The sequence below is a fragment of the Hylobates moloch genome, unplaced genomic scaffold (genome assembly GCF_009828535.3).
Source record: "Hylobates moloch isolate HMO894 unplaced genomic scaffold, HMol_V3 SCAFFOLD_9, whole genome shotgun sequence".
Classification (NCBI taxonomy): domain Eukaryota; kingdom Metazoa; phylum Chordata; class Mammalia; order Primates; family Hylobatidae; genus Hylobates; species Hylobates moloch.
Genome location: NW_026652284.1, coordinates 22,287,284 through 22,305,411, shown reverse-complemented (window position 1 = coordinate 22,305,411; position 18,128 = coordinate 22,287,284). Strand labels below are relative to the sequence as shown.

The 18,128-nt window shown below is 45.6% G+C and overlaps 1 long non-coding RNA gene and 1 pseudogene across 3 annotated transcripts in view; one reads left to right on the top strand and one right to left on the bottom strand.

The window, feature by feature from the left end:
- The window catches only part of LOC131384192 (uncharacterized), a 91,806-nt gene that overhangs the window by 49,877 nt on the left and 23,801 nt on the right, over window positions 1-18,128 (bottom strand). The window lies entirely within an intron of this gene.
- LOC116813078 (large ribosomal subunit protein eL36-like) lies at window positions 14,072-14,742 on the top strand (annotated as a pseudogene).

The window sequence follows — 18,128 nt, the reverse complement described above, 5'->3', positions numbered from 1 at the left end:
GCTAGAAGCCACGCTAGGGCTGGTCAAATCTCTTAGCAAAGGAGTTTGGAGTCATTAGGTGAAAAGAGTTCTTGGAGTTCTCCCTACCATCACACCAGACCCCAACCAGGGCCACTGACATTGCCCTTGCTATTTGCCTGCCTGCCAACAACCTCTGTTCTTGCCCATGAGCTGCCAACAGCCTCACCAATAATTGCTACTTACATATTTGACTCTGCAGCTCATAGTCTGCTGCTGGCAGAGGAAGGACTGAACTTCCTTCACAGCTTGGACTCCTGGTGCTACAGCTTCATCAGCTTTTATACCCAGATTAGTTTCCTTCCCCAGTGCAACCATGAGCCACCACCCGGAGCTCCCAGTTATAGCCACACCCCGTGCAAAGAGCCACTGCCTACATCCCACCCAAGGCCCCACGTCTGAGCCTCGCATGGTGTATTCCTTCTTCTCCATTGTCACCTCTCTCTCTGGAACACAATTGCACCTACGGTGTGGTTCCATCCCCCACCAAATATGCCCAGGTAAATTTGAACCCCAAGTGAGGGCAAAGCTCACATTTTTCACCTGGTGCTCCTAGACCTGTGTAAATAAACAGTTCTAACCATGCAGCCGGAAGCTATTTTATACTGTTATCTAATGTAGGTTTTGTTCCTGAATCTTTCCGCCCATTTGGGAAGCAGGTAGGACATTTGAAGCTCATTCCCTCAGGAAGTGATGGGGGATACAGCAGAACAAAGAGTCCATTCTTAGCTTTTGAGTTTCAAATAGACCTTTGAAATTTATGCCAGAGAGCATATTTGCGGGGGGAAATAGGGGCAGGAGTTGAATTTTTAAATCCAAAGCCTGGGCCGGGCGCAGTGGCTTACACCTGTAATCCCAGAGCTTTGGGAAGCCAAGGAGAGGATCACTTAAATCCAGGAGTTTGAGACCAGCCCGGGCAATATAGCGAGACTCTGTTTCTACAAAAAATAAACAAAAATTCACCAGGCACTGTGGAGTACCTACAGTCCCAGCTATTTAGGAGGCTGAAGTTGGAGGATCACTTGAGATGGAGAGTTTGAGGCTGCATGAGCCGTGATCGCGCCACTGCACTCCAACCTGGGCGACACAGTGAGATCCTGACTCATAAAATAAAATAAAATCTGGCAGGGTCCAGTGGCTCATGCCTGTAATCCCAGCACTTTGGGAGGCCGAGGTGGGCGGATCACCTGAGGTCAGGAATTCCAGACCAGCCTGGCCAACATGGTGAAACCCCATCTTTATTAAAAATACAAAAATTAGCCAGATGTGGTGTTGCTCACCTGAAATTCCAGCTACTCGGGAGGCTGAGGTGGGAGAATTGCTTGAACCCAGGAGGTGGAGGTTGCAGTAAGCCGAGATGGTGCCACTGGACTCCAGCCTGGGTGCCAGAGTGAGGATCCATCTCAACAAAAAATAAAATAAAATAAAATCTAAAGCCTGATAAAAGTTTATGTCTCAATAAATTCAGCGTGATGAAGTACAGCAATAGCAGCTTCAAGACTGAGAGGAGAGGGGCAAATTGGGGAGGAGGGAGAGGGCACTTAGGTGTGTCACTGAGAAGAGGCCCTGTTCCATGTCATGCTAGTTCCCTGGCCCATTCTCAAGGGTAAGAATGATGTCAGACCCCATCAAGTCTCACTGAGGATCCAAAAGCAGAGAAGACCAAAGGCGGATGTTCTGGCAGGCTCCTGCAGCTCAAGCTTTGGGCCCTTTACTTGCACCAGCCTCTTCCAAGGCCCTGGACCTAATTTCATATTAATGATTTTTATTTTCTTTAGAGAAGACCCCTAGAACTGCTTCAGGATCTGCCCCTGAAGAGGCCCTGAGCCTCACTTTCTCAGAAAGAAGCCCAGGACACTAGCCTGTTGGACGTAAGACCACAAAGAGCAAAAACACACCCTGGCTGAGGCCCCAGATCAACCAGCTCCCAGCCAAAGCCCCAGCTGACTGCAGTTGCAAGTGGTCTCGGACAAGACCAGGAGAAGAACCATCCATCCCACCTCAAATAGCTGACCCACAGAATCATAAATAAGACAATGTTGTCATAAGCCACTACATCCAAGAGTGTTTTGTTATACAGAAATAGATAATTGATGCAGTGAATTTGGACAAGTCATTAAAAAAAAAAAAGAATTTTTGGATGAGTCACTTTATTCACTCAAAATAATATTTACTGGGAAAAAGAAGTGAAGGGCGGCAGAATATGCCACCCCAAAATATGCTATTTTGGCTTAAGAATTATTTTGAGTTAAAGGCATGAACACTGACATTTTTTCTTTCTGAAAGCAAATTCCCAGTGACAGTTGTTCTTGCAGGCCAGGTGCAGTGGCTCACACCTGTAATCCCAACACTTTGGGAGGCAAAGGCAGGAGGATTGTTTGAGTCCAGGAGTTTAAGACCAGCCTCGGCAACATGGTGAAACCCCATCTCTATTAAAAATACAAAAATTAGCCAGGCGTGGTGGCATATGCCTATCATCCCAGCCACAAGGGAGACTGAGACACAAGAATTGCTTGAACCCGGGAGGCAGAGGTTGCAGCGAGCCAAGATCGTACCACTGTACTCCAGCCTGGGCCACACAACAAGACTTCATCTCAAAAAAAAAAAAAAAAAAGCTGGACGCAGTGGCTCACACCTATAATCCCAGCACTTTGGGGTGCTGAGGCGGGCAGATCACTTGAGGTCAGGAGTTCGAGACCAGCCTGGCCATCATAGTGAAGCCCCATCTCTACTAAAAAAATACAAAAATGAGCTGGGCATGGTGGCGGGCACCTGTAATCCCAACAACTCAGGAAGCTGAGGAAGGAGAATCACCTGAACCTCGGAGGCAGAGGTTGCAGTGAGCTGCAATCACACCACTGAACTCCAGCCTGGATGACAAGAGCAAGACTCCACCTCAAAAAAAAAAAGAAAAAAAGAAAAATATCTTACGTTAGCAGGGCTCTCAAAGGCAAGCTCTGAATATAACAACTGGAATCGAAAAACTGAAAGAAGCTCTCCCAGTACCTAAGCAAAGCCATCCTAAAGCTGGGGGGCCCTGGAGTACCCTCCCCAGAAGTCTTTCTTACCCAGGATTCAGTGTACACAAATTGAAAGACTGAGGGAATGAGTAGGTTTCCTAACTCAGTTCTCCATGCCAAAGTTCATCCTCCTACGGGATGAGAGCAGGCTAGAACTATTTCAGGCCCAACGTCAACATCCTTGAGAAATTCTTATCTGGAAAGAGTGGGTAGGTCGCCATGGCAACCTGTCCCAGGCCCAGCCCTGGCAGAGCTCCAAGGCACACAAATAAAGCCATTGGAATGTGGTACAGGGCTCAGGGCGGGATAACTAGAAAGTTGCCAAGTTTCCATGAAAACCAACAATGTGAGGCCTCAGCATCTGGAAGATGTCAGTAGGGAAGCTTGGGTCCCCACAGGGTCTACCCAAGGAAATATAACACATTCCTAAATAGCATATATGTGCGCGCACACAGGATTGCACGCACACAGCCTGCTTGGAGGACAGCGACACTGCTTCTTGAAAAAGAGGCTTGCTGAAAGGAGAGCACTGGCCTTAGAGCCAGACAGATTCCAGTACCCGCCCTGTCAATTCCTGGGAACCCTGGTCAGTTTCTGAACAAGTTATCCTCGTGGCCACCTCCCTTGCTTTCTCCATGTCTTTGCTCCAAGGTCATCTCCATGAGACATTTCCTGGTTACTTTATTTATTTATGTATTTATTTTATTTATTTATTTTTCTTGAGATGGAGTCTCGCTCTGTCGCCCAGGCTGGAGTGCGATGGCACAATCTCGGCTCACTGCAACCTCCACCTCCAAGGTTCAAGCGATTCTCCTGCCTCAGCCTCCCAAGCAGCTGGGATTACAGGCATGTGCCACCAAGCCCAGCTAATTTTGTATTTTTTTTTTTTTTTTTTTTTTTTTGAGACGGAGTCTCGCTCTGTCCCCCAGGCTGGAGTATAGTGGCGCAATCTCGGCTCACTGCAAGCTCCGCCTCCCGGGTTCACGCCATTCTCCTGCCTCAGCCTCTTCGAGTAGCTGGGACTTCAGGGGCCCGCCACCACGCCCGGCTAATTTTCTGCATTTTTTAGTGGAAACGGGGTTTCACCATGGTCTCGATCTCCTGACCTCGTGATCCGCCCACCTCGGCCTCCCAAAGTGCTGGGATTACAAGCGTGAGCCACCGCGCCAGGCTAATTTTGTATTTTTAGTAGAGGTGGAGTTTCACCATGTTGGCCAGGCTGATTTTGAACTCCTGACCTCAGGCGATCCACCCGCCTTGGCCTCCCAAAGTGCTGGGATTACAGGCATGAGCCACCTTGCCCAGCCGCCCTAGTCACTTTAAATCAAATTGCAGGCCGGGCACAGTGGCTCACGCCTGTAATCCCACCACTTTGGGAGGCCAAGGCGGGTGGATTGCTTGAGGTCAGGAGTTCAAGACCAGCCTGACCAAAAGGGTGAAACCCCGTCTCTACTAAAAGTACAAAAGTTAGCCGAGCATGGTGGCGCATGCCTGTAATCCTAGCTACTTGGGAAGCTGAGCAGGAGAATTGCTTGAACCTGGGAGGCAAAGGTTGCAGTGAGCCGAGATCTTGCCACTGCACTCCAGCCTGGGTGACAGAGCAAGACTCTGTCTCAAAAAAAAAAAAAAAAGAAATCAAATTGCAGCCTCACCCATCCCCCATGCTCCTACTCTTCTTTATTTTTCTCCATGCTCTTAGCACCACCTGACATGCTCTATATTTTACTTCCTTAACTTATTTATTGCCTTGTTAATGTCACTTCCACAGGGACAGGGATTTTTGTCCATTTTGCCCATGCTCTATCTCCCGCACCTAGAAAATACCTGGCATGTAGTAGGTGCATGAGGAAGATTGTTGAGTAAATGCATGGACTTCTGTGAACATTAGTTTTGTCATTAGCAAAACAGGAGTCATTCTACCACCACAGGGTTAATGTGAGGGTTGAAGGAGATGCTATGGCATAAGTGCCCAGTCCTTAGCAGGGGTACCAGTGTCACTTCTGGTTACATCCTCCATTTGGTGAGGCCCTCTTATCATCTTCCTGCAGTACTTAGATCACATTTAAGAACAATTTTCATGGTATCTTACTTTCTGCCTGGGAAGGGGTATACCTGACCCCCGAGCCCAAGAATTTATCTGTGTCCTAGTCTTGCAAAACCACTCGACATTAAGCTGAGTGTGGTGGCTCACGTCTGTAATCCCAGCACTTTGGGAGGCTGAGGCAGGCGGATCACTTGAGGTCAGGAGTTCGAGACCAGCCTGGCCAACATGATGAAACCCCATCTCTACTAAAAATACAAAAATTAGCCAGGCATGGTGGTGGGCACCTGAAATCCCAGCTCCCCAGAAGGCTGAGGCAGGAGAATCACTTGAAACCAGGAGGAAGAGGTTGCGGTGAGCCACGATGGCACCACTGCACTCCAGCCTGGGCGACAGAGCAAGACCCTGTCTCAAAAAAAACAAACAAAACCACTAGACATTAAAGACAGCAGAATCAGAGATTCAGTCCACACAGAATTTTGCTCTAAATATTTGTTAGGAGTCTGTGTAAATGAACTAATTCATTAATAGGAAAGTACATCTCCAAAAATATAAAGAAGATTTGAACAAGCAGGAAATGTTTCACCTGTAAAAGGAGAGGACAGATCATTTCTTGCATCCTTAACACATAACAGGTGGTGTATTAGGCATCTGACATGCCTTCTGTCATTTCCGTTTGTGTCAACCTTATAAGGAAGGTATTTAAGAATGAAGAAACTGGACGGGTGTGGTGGTGCACACCTGTAATCCTAGCACTTTGGGAGGCCGAAGCAGGTGGATCACTTGAGGTCAGGAGTTCAAAACCAGCACAGCCAACATGGTGAAACCCCATCTCTACTAAAAATACAAAAAAATTAGCCAGGCGTGGTGGCAGGCACCTGTAATCTCAGCTACTTGGGAGGCTGAGGCAGGAGAATTGCTTGAACCTGGGAGACAGAGCTTGCAGTAAGCAGAGATTGTGCCACTGCACTCCAGCCTGGGCAACAGAGCAAGACTCTGTCTCGAAAAAAGAATGAAGAAACTGAGGCCTAGATTAGGAAACTGGCCTGAAGTCTCACAGCAGTAAGCGGTGCAGCAGGAGTTGAACCCAGAATCAATCAAGCTCCAAAGCTTGTGTTCTTCCTGTTGTCCCACCCACCTCTTTGAAAACTCATTTAATAAAAGACCTCTCTGCCAAACTAAGGAGTTTGGATGTATTCTGTAAAATACATTCTAGATGCAATGCAATTCTAAAAATAAAAAAAGCAACTGAATGTAAGTATTTGGGATCTACTAAGGAAGGAGGAATTATTTCTGCCCGAGATAAATCAGAAAAGCTACGGAGAGGAGGTGGCACTTCCTCCCGTCCCAAATGCTTTAGGGACTCGTATCCCATTAACTCATCTTTCCAGACTTCATCGCTGGCTTTTGGTTCTAACACATGACCATGAACGGCACTCTCTACTTATATGAGTTTTCCATCTTGTCATATTTTCATCAGGTCATTCCTTTGGGATCCTTTATTTTTATTTATAGCCTTTTGCATCATCTGACTGCAAGAGTTTCACGTGTTCTGGCAACAGCCACTGTCTGGGGGATGGGAGTCTCCAAGCACTACAAATTTTTAAGGAAGAGGGTATATGAATTTAAGGTAGCTTAAACTCTTCTAGAACATATAAAAAGATTAAGGAATAATGCCTTATAAGTTGAATATAAATAAAATTAATATAATATAAATAAAATAATATGTAAATTATGTATATAATAAAATATAAATTTTATTTAATAAAAATAAAATTAATATAATATAAATAAAAATTAATTTTAAAAATTAAAAAAAAAAGAAAGAGGGCATGGAAGTTTCTCCAGAATAGAAACGTGCAAAGTCTAAAATCAGGGGCTATATCTAGTAGCGTGCTGGAGTCTGCTTGAATCAACCCTTATGTTGGGTTACTTCAGGTAGCTTGAAATTAGACGAGGTACAGTTATTTACACCACAGAAATTGACAAATGCTATAAATCAAGACCTTTTTTTTTTTTCCTCCTATGGAGCCAGTTGTTAAACATTTACCAGCACATAACTGGCTATACCAGGTCTCCTGAAGCCCTGTCTATTATAAAACAGCAGAAAGAATCCTGGATTTGAAGTCAGGAAACTTGAGTTTTAGCCTGGTGCCATTATTAACTCACTGTAAACCTTAGACAAGTCATTTCACCTCTCTCAGCCTCAGTTTCTTTACCTAGGGGAATTGGCTACATTCAAAACCCAGGATCACCAGGTGATAAGTTATTTCCCAAAAAAGAAAACAGGTTGGAGATTCTTCAAGCTGTTTTCGATATTTTAAAAAGAAAAAAAGAAAACCATGCATTAATCCTCTCGTAAGTCCACAAAGGTTAACTTAATTAATAAATTGTGTTTAATGCTTAAAATCTTCCAAAATATGAAACTGATGGAGAAAAAGATAGTAAGAGAAGTCAGCTGTCTGTTCCCCTAAATCCAATGAATTGACCACCTGAAATGGGACAGTCACTGTTGGTCACTGATGATTCAGTGCTGAAGAAAACACCGCCCTGCCCTTGAGGAATTTACAGATTCGGGAGGTAGATAGACAGGCAAGTGTGCATCATAATAAATGGAATCTGTGTTCTGATGGGGTAAGAACTGGGCTTGAAGAGCGCATATAGCAGGGGCACTAACTGTTAGGAGGAGGCTTCTTGGGAGAAGGGACATCGAATGGGAATTAAAGCCCAGAGGTCCGGCCAGGCGTGATGGCTCATGCCTGTAATCCCAGCACTTTGGGAGGCCGAGGCGGGCAGATCACTTGAGCCCAGAAGTTCGAGACCAGCCTGGCCAACATGGTGAAACCCCATCTCTACTAAAAATACAAAAATTAGCTGAGCATGGTGGCGGGCATCTGTGGTCCCAGCCACTCGGGAAGCTGAGGCAGGAGAATCTCTTGAACCCTGGAGTCAGAGGTTGCAGTGAGCCGAGATCACGCCACTGCATTCCAGCCTAGGCGACAGAGTCAGGCTCCATCTCATTAAAAAATAAAAATAAGAAAAGAAGCCCAGAGGTCAGACAGTAGGAACATTGGGGGAGTTGCAGTCATTGAGAGTAACAAAAAAAGTCTGGTACAAATTGATGCTGGGAAGGCACATAGGGCATTTTGTATCAGGTGAGGGAATTCAGAATTTATCTTTAGCATCCTGGGAAGCCACTGAAAGGTGTGTTAACAGGTGAGTAATTTGAGCTTTAGAAAACTCATTCAGGCTGTTGCATGTAGCATGAATGGAAAGGAAACTCCACTGGAAGCTTAGAGACCAGTTTAGAGGCTCTTGCGGCAAAATGAGAGCCTGGTGACGTGGGGTGGAGAATGGATGGATGAGAGGGGGCACTAGGGCTTCAGGAACAAAGTGCCACACACTAGGGAGCTGAAAACAACAGAAATGTATTCTCTCACAGTTCTAGAGGTTAGACAGCCAAAATCAAAGTGTCAGAGGGCCTCCACCCCCTCAAGACTCCGGGTGGAATCCTTCTTCCCCTCTTCTTAGCCATCTCATGCCACTTTCTGCCTGGGCCATCACATGGGGCATTCTCCACCTGTGTCTTCATGTTGTTTTATGATAAGGACACCAATCATATTGGATTAATGACCCACCCTACTCCATTATTACGGTCTTAGATTATTGGGGCTACCGTAACAAAATGCCACAGACTGGGTGGCTTATAAACAACAGAAATTTTTTCTCACAGTTCTGGAGTCTGAGAAGTTCAAGGTCAAGGTGGCAGGGCTGGGCATGGTGGCTCACACCTGTAATCCCAGTACTTTGGGAGGCCAAGGTGGGCAGATCATTTGAGGTCAGGAGTTTGAGACCAGCCTGGCCAACATGGTGAGACTGTCTGTACTAAAAGTACAAAAATTAGCCGGGTGTGGTGGTTTACACATATAGTCCCAGCTACTCAGGTGGCTGAGGCAGCAGATTCACTTGAACCTGGGAGGCAGAGGTGGCAATGAGCCAAGATTGCGCCACTGCACCCCAGCCTAGGCAACAGAACAAGACTCTGTCTCAAAAGAAAAAAAAAAAAGATCAAGGTGCCAGCAGATTTAGTGCCTGGTGAAAGTCTAATTTCTCATAGAGCCTTCTCACTGTGTCCTCACATATTAGAAGGGGTCTATTTTATGAGGACACTAATCCCATTCTTGAGGGCTCCACCCTCATGATCCAATCACCTCCCAAAGGCCCCCCACCTCCTAATACCATCACCTTGGCCATCAGGCTCTCAACATATGCATGGTGAGAGGGTGACTATTCAGACTACGGCAATGACTTCATCTTAACTAATTATGTCTGCAACAATCCTATTTCCAAATACAATCACATTGTGTGATACTGGGGGTTAGGATGCAAACATAACTTTTTAGGGCCGGGCACAGTGGCTCACGCCTGTAATCCCAGTACTTTGGGAGGCTAAGGCGGGCGGATCACCTGAGGTCATAAGTTCAAGACCAGCCTGGCCAACATGGTGAAACCCTGCGTCTACTAAAAATACAAAAATTAGCCAGGCATGGTGGCGGACACCTGTAGTCCCAGCTACTCGGGGAGGCATAAGCCACCGGGCCCGGCCTCCAGGGCTCTCTATTAAAAAGAAATAAAGGCAGAGATTGCAGGGAGCCAAGATCGTGCCATTGCACTCCAGCCTGGGCAACAGAGCATGACTCCGTCTCAGAAAAAAAAAAAAACAAAAACAAAAAGAAAGAGAGAGAGTAGATTTGAGACAGGAAATAAGCAGTTGCTGCCACGGTCCTCCCTTTGGCTAGCAACATTCAAACACATTGTCTTCCCATGAAGAAAATGCATTTGGAGGCCAGGCACAGTGCCTCACACCTGTAATCCCAGCACTTTGGAAGTCCGAGGCAGGTGGATCACTGGAGGTCAGGAGCTCAAGACCAGCCTGGCCAACATGGTGAAACCCCGTTTCTACTAAAAATACAAAAATTAGCCGGGCATGGTGGCGCATGCCTGTAATCCCAGCTACTCAGGAGGCTGAGGCAGGAGAATCACTTGAACCGGGAGGTGGAGGTTGTAGTGAGCTGAGATCACACCACCACACCACCGCACTCTAGCCTGGGAGACAGAGCAAGACTCCGTCTCAAAAAAAAAAAAAAAAAAAAAGAAGAAGAAAGAAAAAGGAAATGCATTTGGCCCTCCCCAAGAGATACAGCAATAAAGTTACATCTAGTTACTAAATCCAGCTCAAAGTCCAGGATCTCTAGAGGATTAGGGTCAGGATGTGGCTTCTCATGACTAGAGATCTATAAGCTTAAAGACAATTTATCTCTCCCTAACAGGATAAGTGCAATAAAAACTCCCTTTGGGAAAAAAAGAACATGGCAAACACTCAGCTGTCTCTGTTCCATAGCACTTGTACAGTCCTGCAGGGCAGGAGTAGTGGGGACTCGCTATCCCTGCAGTAGAGTTCCTTGGCTGGTCAATCTACAGCCCTTAGTTTTGTTCTCTGGAAGGATTCTCCTTGCTTGCTATTCCCCATGGCTGCGTCTGGGGAGGGCACCGTGGGGAAGGCCATTCCTAGAGGCTGAAGAGCTTTAGCAGACCTCTCCTGCCCATGTAGATCAGGCCCCATCAACTGCCTTGGGGCCGAACAGTCACAGGCTGTGCTGAATGACACAGCTGAATGGGGCAGGCCCTTTGACAATCCAAACCTTCAAGATCTTACTTAGTAGGCTTCATCTGTTTGCTTTAGTTTCATGAATGACCCACATCAAAAGATCTTATTTAGATACAGCTTTTAAGTCTGAAGACCTTACTTTTACCTCTGTATTCCACCAGTCCTCTTCTCACATAATTTAAAAGTCTTTGTCTTGAGACAATTCAAGATGATAGATGGGTTTAATGCTACCACCCTTTGAAATGTAATTATTATAGGCTGGGCGCGATGGCTCATGCTTGTAATCCCAGCACTTTGGGAGGCTAAGGCAGGCAGATCACTTGAGATCAGGGGTTCAAGACCAGCCTGGCCAACATGGTGAAACCCCGTGTCTACTGAAAATACAAAAAATTAGCCGGGCATGGTGGTGTGTGCCTGTAATCCCAGCTACTTGGGAGGCTAAGGCAGGAGAATTGCTTGAACCCAGGAGGCAGAGGTTGCAGTGAGACGAGATCATGCCACTGCCCTCTAGCCTGGGCGACAGAGTGAGACTCCATCTCAAAAAAAAAAAAAAAAAAGAGCTTGAGACCAGCATGGGCAACATGGAAAACAGTTGTCTCTACTAAAAATACAAAAGAATTAGCTGGGCATGGTGGCACACGCCTGTAGTCCCAACTACTCAGGAGGCTGCGACACAAGAATCTCTTCAACCCAGTAGGCAGAGGCTGCAGTGAGCCAAGATCGCACCACTGCACTCCAACCCAAGCAACAGAGCAAGACTCTGTCTCAGAAAGGAAGGGGAAGGGGAAGGGGAAAGGAAGGAAACGAAACGAAGGGAGGGGAGGGGAGGGGAGAGGAGGGGAGAGGAGAGGAAAGGAAAGGGGAAGGGGAAGGGGAAGGAAACAAAACGAGGGGAGGGGAGAGGAGAAAAACTGATCTGATAGAAAAACTACTGCTTCTGCTGCCGCTACCACCACCAAGCATAATGCTACTATTTCACTTGGACCAGGATCAACTCAGCTTGCAATTACTGCAGCTTTGAAAGCCATTCACCTCTGCCACCACCCTTACCAGGAAAATGATTTCCACTAACACTGAGTTCACTATGGGCCCGTGCTGTGCCAAGTGGTTCCGTGTGCTTTATTTCATTTAACCCTCCCTCTCTTCCTTCAGGTCTCAGCCCAAATGGCACCTCCCCTTTGAATCTCCTCCACAGTGGAGTGCCCCCTTTATTCTCTATCCTAAACCCTTCACAGAACATATATCAATGTATAATTATTTTATTCCACTTACTTTTAGTTGAATGAATGTTGAACGCCAATAACCACTCTCCAAGTTGATTGCCATTATCTTATTTTACATCTAAGAAAATTTAAGTTCGGAGATTAAGTACTATAATTAGCCCAGAGATTAAATACTATAATTTGCTGAAGATTGCACAGCTAGCAAGTGGCACACCTGACACTGGAACCCAGACATACCTGACTCTAAAGCCCATGTTCTTAATAATACCATTTCTGAAAACCTTCAACAAATGAGAGGAATAGCCAGGAATTGGGGAGAGGGAAGAACAGACAGGAGTATATCTGGGTCATAGCAGAGTTGAAAGACCAAGGAGCTTTATACTAGAAATGGTTCAGAAGTAGCCCTGAAAAGCAAAGAGGAATCCTTACCCACTTCCTGATCCCAGGTATTTGAGAAGTAGACAAGGAGTGGCATCCTTTTGAGAGAGCTACAGAGGAAATCTCAGATCATGTCTGGGTTTCTGTCAGGCACAGATGTAGAGGTAGAGACAGAGTTTCCATGAAGAGCTTACATTCTAGAAGGGTTTGCTTAGCATGGGATGAGCCTTCAGCAGGTGCAGGGGGAATCTTTGGAGGAGCAAAGCAGCGGGAAGAGGCAACACAGAGTAGAATGGAGAGGAGGCTATGAAAAAAGAGGTCATAGGGTAATAGAGGGTATTACAGATTATGGGGATGTTAATATTGTGAACATTAAATCAAGGATTAGAGGATTGTGAGGGAGGTCAGGCCCAACTGGCCACAACATTTGCAAGGAATCTGTCCTGGCAGTCTGTTAATGGGCAGGGGGGAATTTAGGGCATTCTGGGAAAATCAGTCCTGTCCTAAGTTGGTAATGCTTTTGAAGACACTCTCATCCAGGTAAACTGGCCAGTGATAGTTCTATTGAGTCCCCAGGACTCTATCAACAGTTGAACAAAGCAGAGGGAGGGTAGAAGAGTGAGTGGGCATGATTCAGGCCTCCAGGAATGTGTCAGCAACGGCCTGCATTGATTTATTTCTAATGTGATCATATAGCATAATGGGGTAAGCCTAGAAGTTCCTGGACAAGAGATATTATGTTTATTCAGCTCTGAAACTCCAAAATATAACAGATTCCCACTGCATATACTAGAAGGTGGCTCATTAAATGCTTGTTGAAGAAATAGATGAACAAATTATATATACTGTTTATTCTAGTTGTGATGGCATTTAGCACAGCCATATAGCAATATAGAGTACTACAGAGCATTCAAATTCAAGATTAGATCAATAGTCCCCTTTCGCCGGGTGTGGTGGCTCACACCTGTAATCCCAGCACTTTGGGAGGCCGAGTCAGGCAGATTGCCTGAGCTCAAGAGTTTGAGACCAGCCTGGGCAACCCGGTGAAACCCTGTCTCTACTAAAATACAAAAAATTAGCCTGGTGTGGCGGCGTGCGCCTGTAATCCCAATTACTCAAGAAGCTGAGGCAGGAGAATTGCTTGAACCCAGGAGGCAGAGGTTGCAGTAGCCAAGATCGCACCACTGCACTCCAGCCTGGGTGACAGAATGAGACTCCGTCCCCCCAAAAAAAAAAAAAAATAGTCCCCTCTACCTACAAGAAAATCCCTGAAATATAGCAAATTTGTATTATAATGAAAGTAGCTCAGAGATCACAAATGAATACATTTAATGTTAGGAAAAAATGAAGATTATTTACATGACTGGAAAAATATTCAAGGTAAACTGACATTTTCACTGAAAACACTCTTTATTTGGAATGTTGGTTTTGGAACTGAGCCTGCAATTTCTCTAGACTACTTTCCCCAAGGGACTCAGTGCAACACTAGACCTTCTGTTTAACACAGCAAAGCTGATGCTATAAAACAAAGTGCAGCCATCACCATTAAGTAAAAGTATTAAGCAAAACTAGTAATATCAGTGGTTTAAAAGTTGCCACCTGAATTAATGCAGCCATTACCAGTGTTAATAAACCCCTTTAAAGACATGGTAAAATGCTTTGGAAATAATACTATTTTAAAAAAGCTGCCTTCTGCCACGGCTGCCTTTGGAGAGCAGCAGCCATGGCTCTGCGCTACCCTATGGCCATGGGCCTCAACAAGGGCCACAAGGTGACCAAGAACGTGAGCAATCCCAGGCACAGCTGCTGCCGCAGGCGCCTGACCAAACACACCAAGTTTGTGCAGGACATGACCTGAGAGGTGTGTGGCTTTGCCCCTTACAAGTGTTGCGCCATGGAGTTACAGAAGGTCTCCAAGGCCATGGAGTTACTGAAGACCTCCAAGTTTATCCAGAAAAGGGTGGGGCCGGGCACAGTGGCTCAGCCTGTAATCCCAGCACTTTGGGAGGCTGAGGCAGTTGGATCACCTGAGGTTAGGAGTTCGAGACCAGACTGGCCAACATGGCAAAACCCTGTCTCTACTAAAAATACAAAAATTAGCCGAGTGTGGTGGCACATGCCTGTAATCTCAGCCACTCGGGAGGCTGAAGCAAGAGAATTGCTTGAACCCAGGAGGCAGAGGTTGCAGTGAGCAGAGGTTGCAGTGAGCCGAGATTGCACCACTGCACTCCAGCCTGGGCAACAGAGCGAGACTCCGTCTCCAAAAAAAAAAAAAAAAAAAAAAAACAAAAAGAAAAGAAAAGGGTGGGGATGCATATCCATGCCAAGAGGAAGTGGGAGGAGCTGAGCAATGTCCTGGCTGCCATGAAGAAAGCCACTGCCAAGAAAGACTGAGCCCCTTGCCCTGCCCTCTTCCTGAAATAAAGAACAGCTTGACAGAAAAAAGAAAAAGAAAAAAAAAAGCTGAATACAAAATTGTATAAAAAGTATATTCTTTTTTATTTTTTATTTTTATTAATTTATTTTCTATTTTTTTGAGATAGAGTCTGGCTCTGTCACCCAGGCTGGAATGCAACAGTGCCATTATAGTCCACTGCAGCCTTGAATGCCTGGGCTCAAGCACTTCTCCTGCTTCAGACTCCAAAGTAGCTAGGACTACAGGCGCATGCCACCACACCAGCTATTTTTTTTTTTTTTTTTTGTGGAGATGGGTCTCACTTTGATGCCCAGGCTGGTCTCAAACTCCAGGTCTCAAGTGATCCTCCCATCTTAGTCTCCAAAGGGCTGGGTTTACAGGCATAAGCAGCACACCCAGACCCCAAAAAGTACATCCTTAAATTTGACAAAACATGTGCAAAACTTCAATCCTGACCACTCTGGCAGAATATCACTAAGAGAAATTAAAGAAGATCTAAATAAATGGAGAGATATACCATATTCATGGATTGGAACACTCAATACTGTTAGAATGCTTTAGTTACTGTAAAACCACAAATGCCCATCATCAACAATTCATTGTTCAAAATGGTTGCTTACATTTTATATTATTAACATCTGAAAAGTATAAGCATTTGTATTAAATTTGGTGTGTTTCTACGTAAGCTCAACAGAAAAGTAGTTTCTAAACCTGCAAAGAAGATGACCAGAGCTTAGACTGTAGATTTTTTACTGAAGGAATATCCTACCAGTGAGCAAATCTCTTTGGCTCTTTTCAGCTTTAACAGTCTGAGACTAAGCCTCAGCCTCACAGGTAGAAGCAATATGTGAACTAATTTCTCAAGATGATATTCCTGAAATAGTCCCTAGGGCAAGAAATCTTCATTTTCTCACATGTAAAATGAGATGAATTCCTATGTTGAGTGATAGGGCTATATTACAGATAAATTCCGATCTTCAGGATACTGGAAAGTCACCATTAGTAATTTTTAGTGAAAATCATTCCCAACGTTAAGAGTCAGGTTTAAGAGGAAGAATCAGCAAGGGAGACTGAAAAGGAATGTCTGGTAGAATGGGAGAAAACCTTGTGTGGCATCCTAGAAGCCAAGTGAAGAAAGACGGCCGGGCATGGTGGCTCATGCGTGGTGGCTCACGCCTGTAATCCCAGAACTTTGGGAGGCTGAGGAGGGCAGATCACCTGAGGTCAGAAGTTCGAGACCAGCCTGACCAACATGCAGAAAACCCATCTCTACTAAAAATACAAAATTAGCCGGGTGTGGTGGCGCATGCCTGTAATCCCAGCTACTCCGGAGGCTAAGGCAGGATAACCGCTTGAACTCGGGAGGCGGAGGTTGCAGTGAGCTGAGATTGTGCCACTACACTCCAGCCTGGGCAACAAGAGCAAAACTCTGTCTCAAAAAAAAAAAAAGAAGGAAGAAAAAAAGATGACTAGGTACTGTATCAATCAGGATCTAATCAAGAAAATCAGTCTAGGTATTTCAAATAGAATAAATTAATAATGAAACTGGCTACAAGAGTATTAAAAGGGAAGGAGTATCAAATGAGGGGAGATGAGATTACTCAAAGATCAGTAACTTCAGGAAACCATTACCACCTTGGGACAGAGGAACAAAAACCTTACCCAAAACTCAGAGACAGGATCTCTGAGGATTCTCTAAGGATTCTGTTGGCTGTGGGATGCCAGTTGTTTAAACAGGAACCCAAGAGTCTGTACTTCCAAGTCATTGCTCCTGTCCCTGCAGCCACCTCTCAGATCCATTACAACCATTTTCTTTTCTTTTCTTTTTTTTTTTTTTGAGACGGAGTCTCGCTCTCTTGCCCAGGCTGGAGTGCAGTGGCATGATCTCGGCTCACTGCAACCTCCGCCTCCCAGGTTCAAGCAATCCTCCTGCCTCAGCCCTCCTAGTAGCTGGGATTACAGGCATGTGCCACCATGCCCGGCAAATTTTTGTATCTTTAGTAGAGATGGGGTTTTGCCATGTTGGCCAGGCTGGTCTCAAACTCCTGACCTCAGGTGATCCACTCGCCTCAGCCTCCCAAAGTGCTGGGATTATAGGCGTGAGCCACTGCATTACTACCATTTTCACTGGAGCCAGTGCCATCACCATCAATTACCTCTGCTGGCCAAAGATGCCACCAGAATCCAAAAGCAGGAAGAGAGTCAATTCCTCCTTCCATCCTCCAGTATCACACCAATGCCTTTCATCGTCAGAACATAAACAGAAGCCAGCTAGCAAGGAAGCCTAGAAAATACAGTTTGTCACTCTCTGAAATGTCTACCAGAGTGCAGAAGAGCAGGTGAGAGCAACAGCACAAGTTATTGGTTACCCAGCATGTTTTGTCACTCTACCTACATTTAACTTTTTTTTTATTTTTTCAGATAGAGTCTCACTCTGTTGCCCAGGCTAGAGTGCATGGCAGTGGCGCAATCACGGCTCACTGAAGGCTTGCCTTCTCGGGCTCAGGCCATCCTCCTACCTCAGCCTCCTGAGTAGCTGAGACTACAAGTCATTCACTATGTTGCCCAGGCTGGTCTTGAACTTCCGAGCTCAAGGGATCTGCCTGCCTCAGCCTCCCAAAGTGCTAGGACTACAGGCATGGGCCACTGCTCCCAGCCTATATTTAACTTTCATACAACAATTAAAACTACTTCATGCTCTTCTCCTTGAGTATGCAAATAATCTCTCCCACAAAGACCCATTCTCTTCCTCAAACATGTGAGATATAAAATCCACCTCTGGTCGGGCGCGGTGGCTCACGCCTGTAATCTCAACACTTTGGGAGGCTAAGGAGGGTGAATCACCTGAGGTCAGGAGTTCGAGAGAGACCATCCTGGCCAACATGGTAAAACCCTGTCTCTATTAAAAATAAAAATAAAATAAAATAATTAGCCAAGTGTGGTGGCAGGCACCTGTAATCCTAGCTACGCGGGAGGCTGAAGCAGGGAAATCACTTGAATCTGGCAGGCAGAGGTTGCAGTGAGCTGAGATGGTGCCACTGCACTCCAGCCTGGGTGACAGAGTGAGACTCCATCTCAAAATAAATAAATAAATTTAATTTAATCCACCTCTGAATTTATCTCTGGGTGATGCTAAATCATCTTTTAGCCCAATCACAATCCCATCTGGATATTCAATAACTCAAAGACTAAGTTGAAGTTAGTTACCAACACTGCCTCATCTTACAATGTTGTTGTCTATAAACCTTTTGGGGCTCCCTATTTATCTTCAGATTATATACAGTCAAAATCCAGCCGGGTGCTCAGTGGCTCATGCCTATAATCCCAGCATTTTGGGAGGCCAAGGTGAAAGGATCGCTCGAGC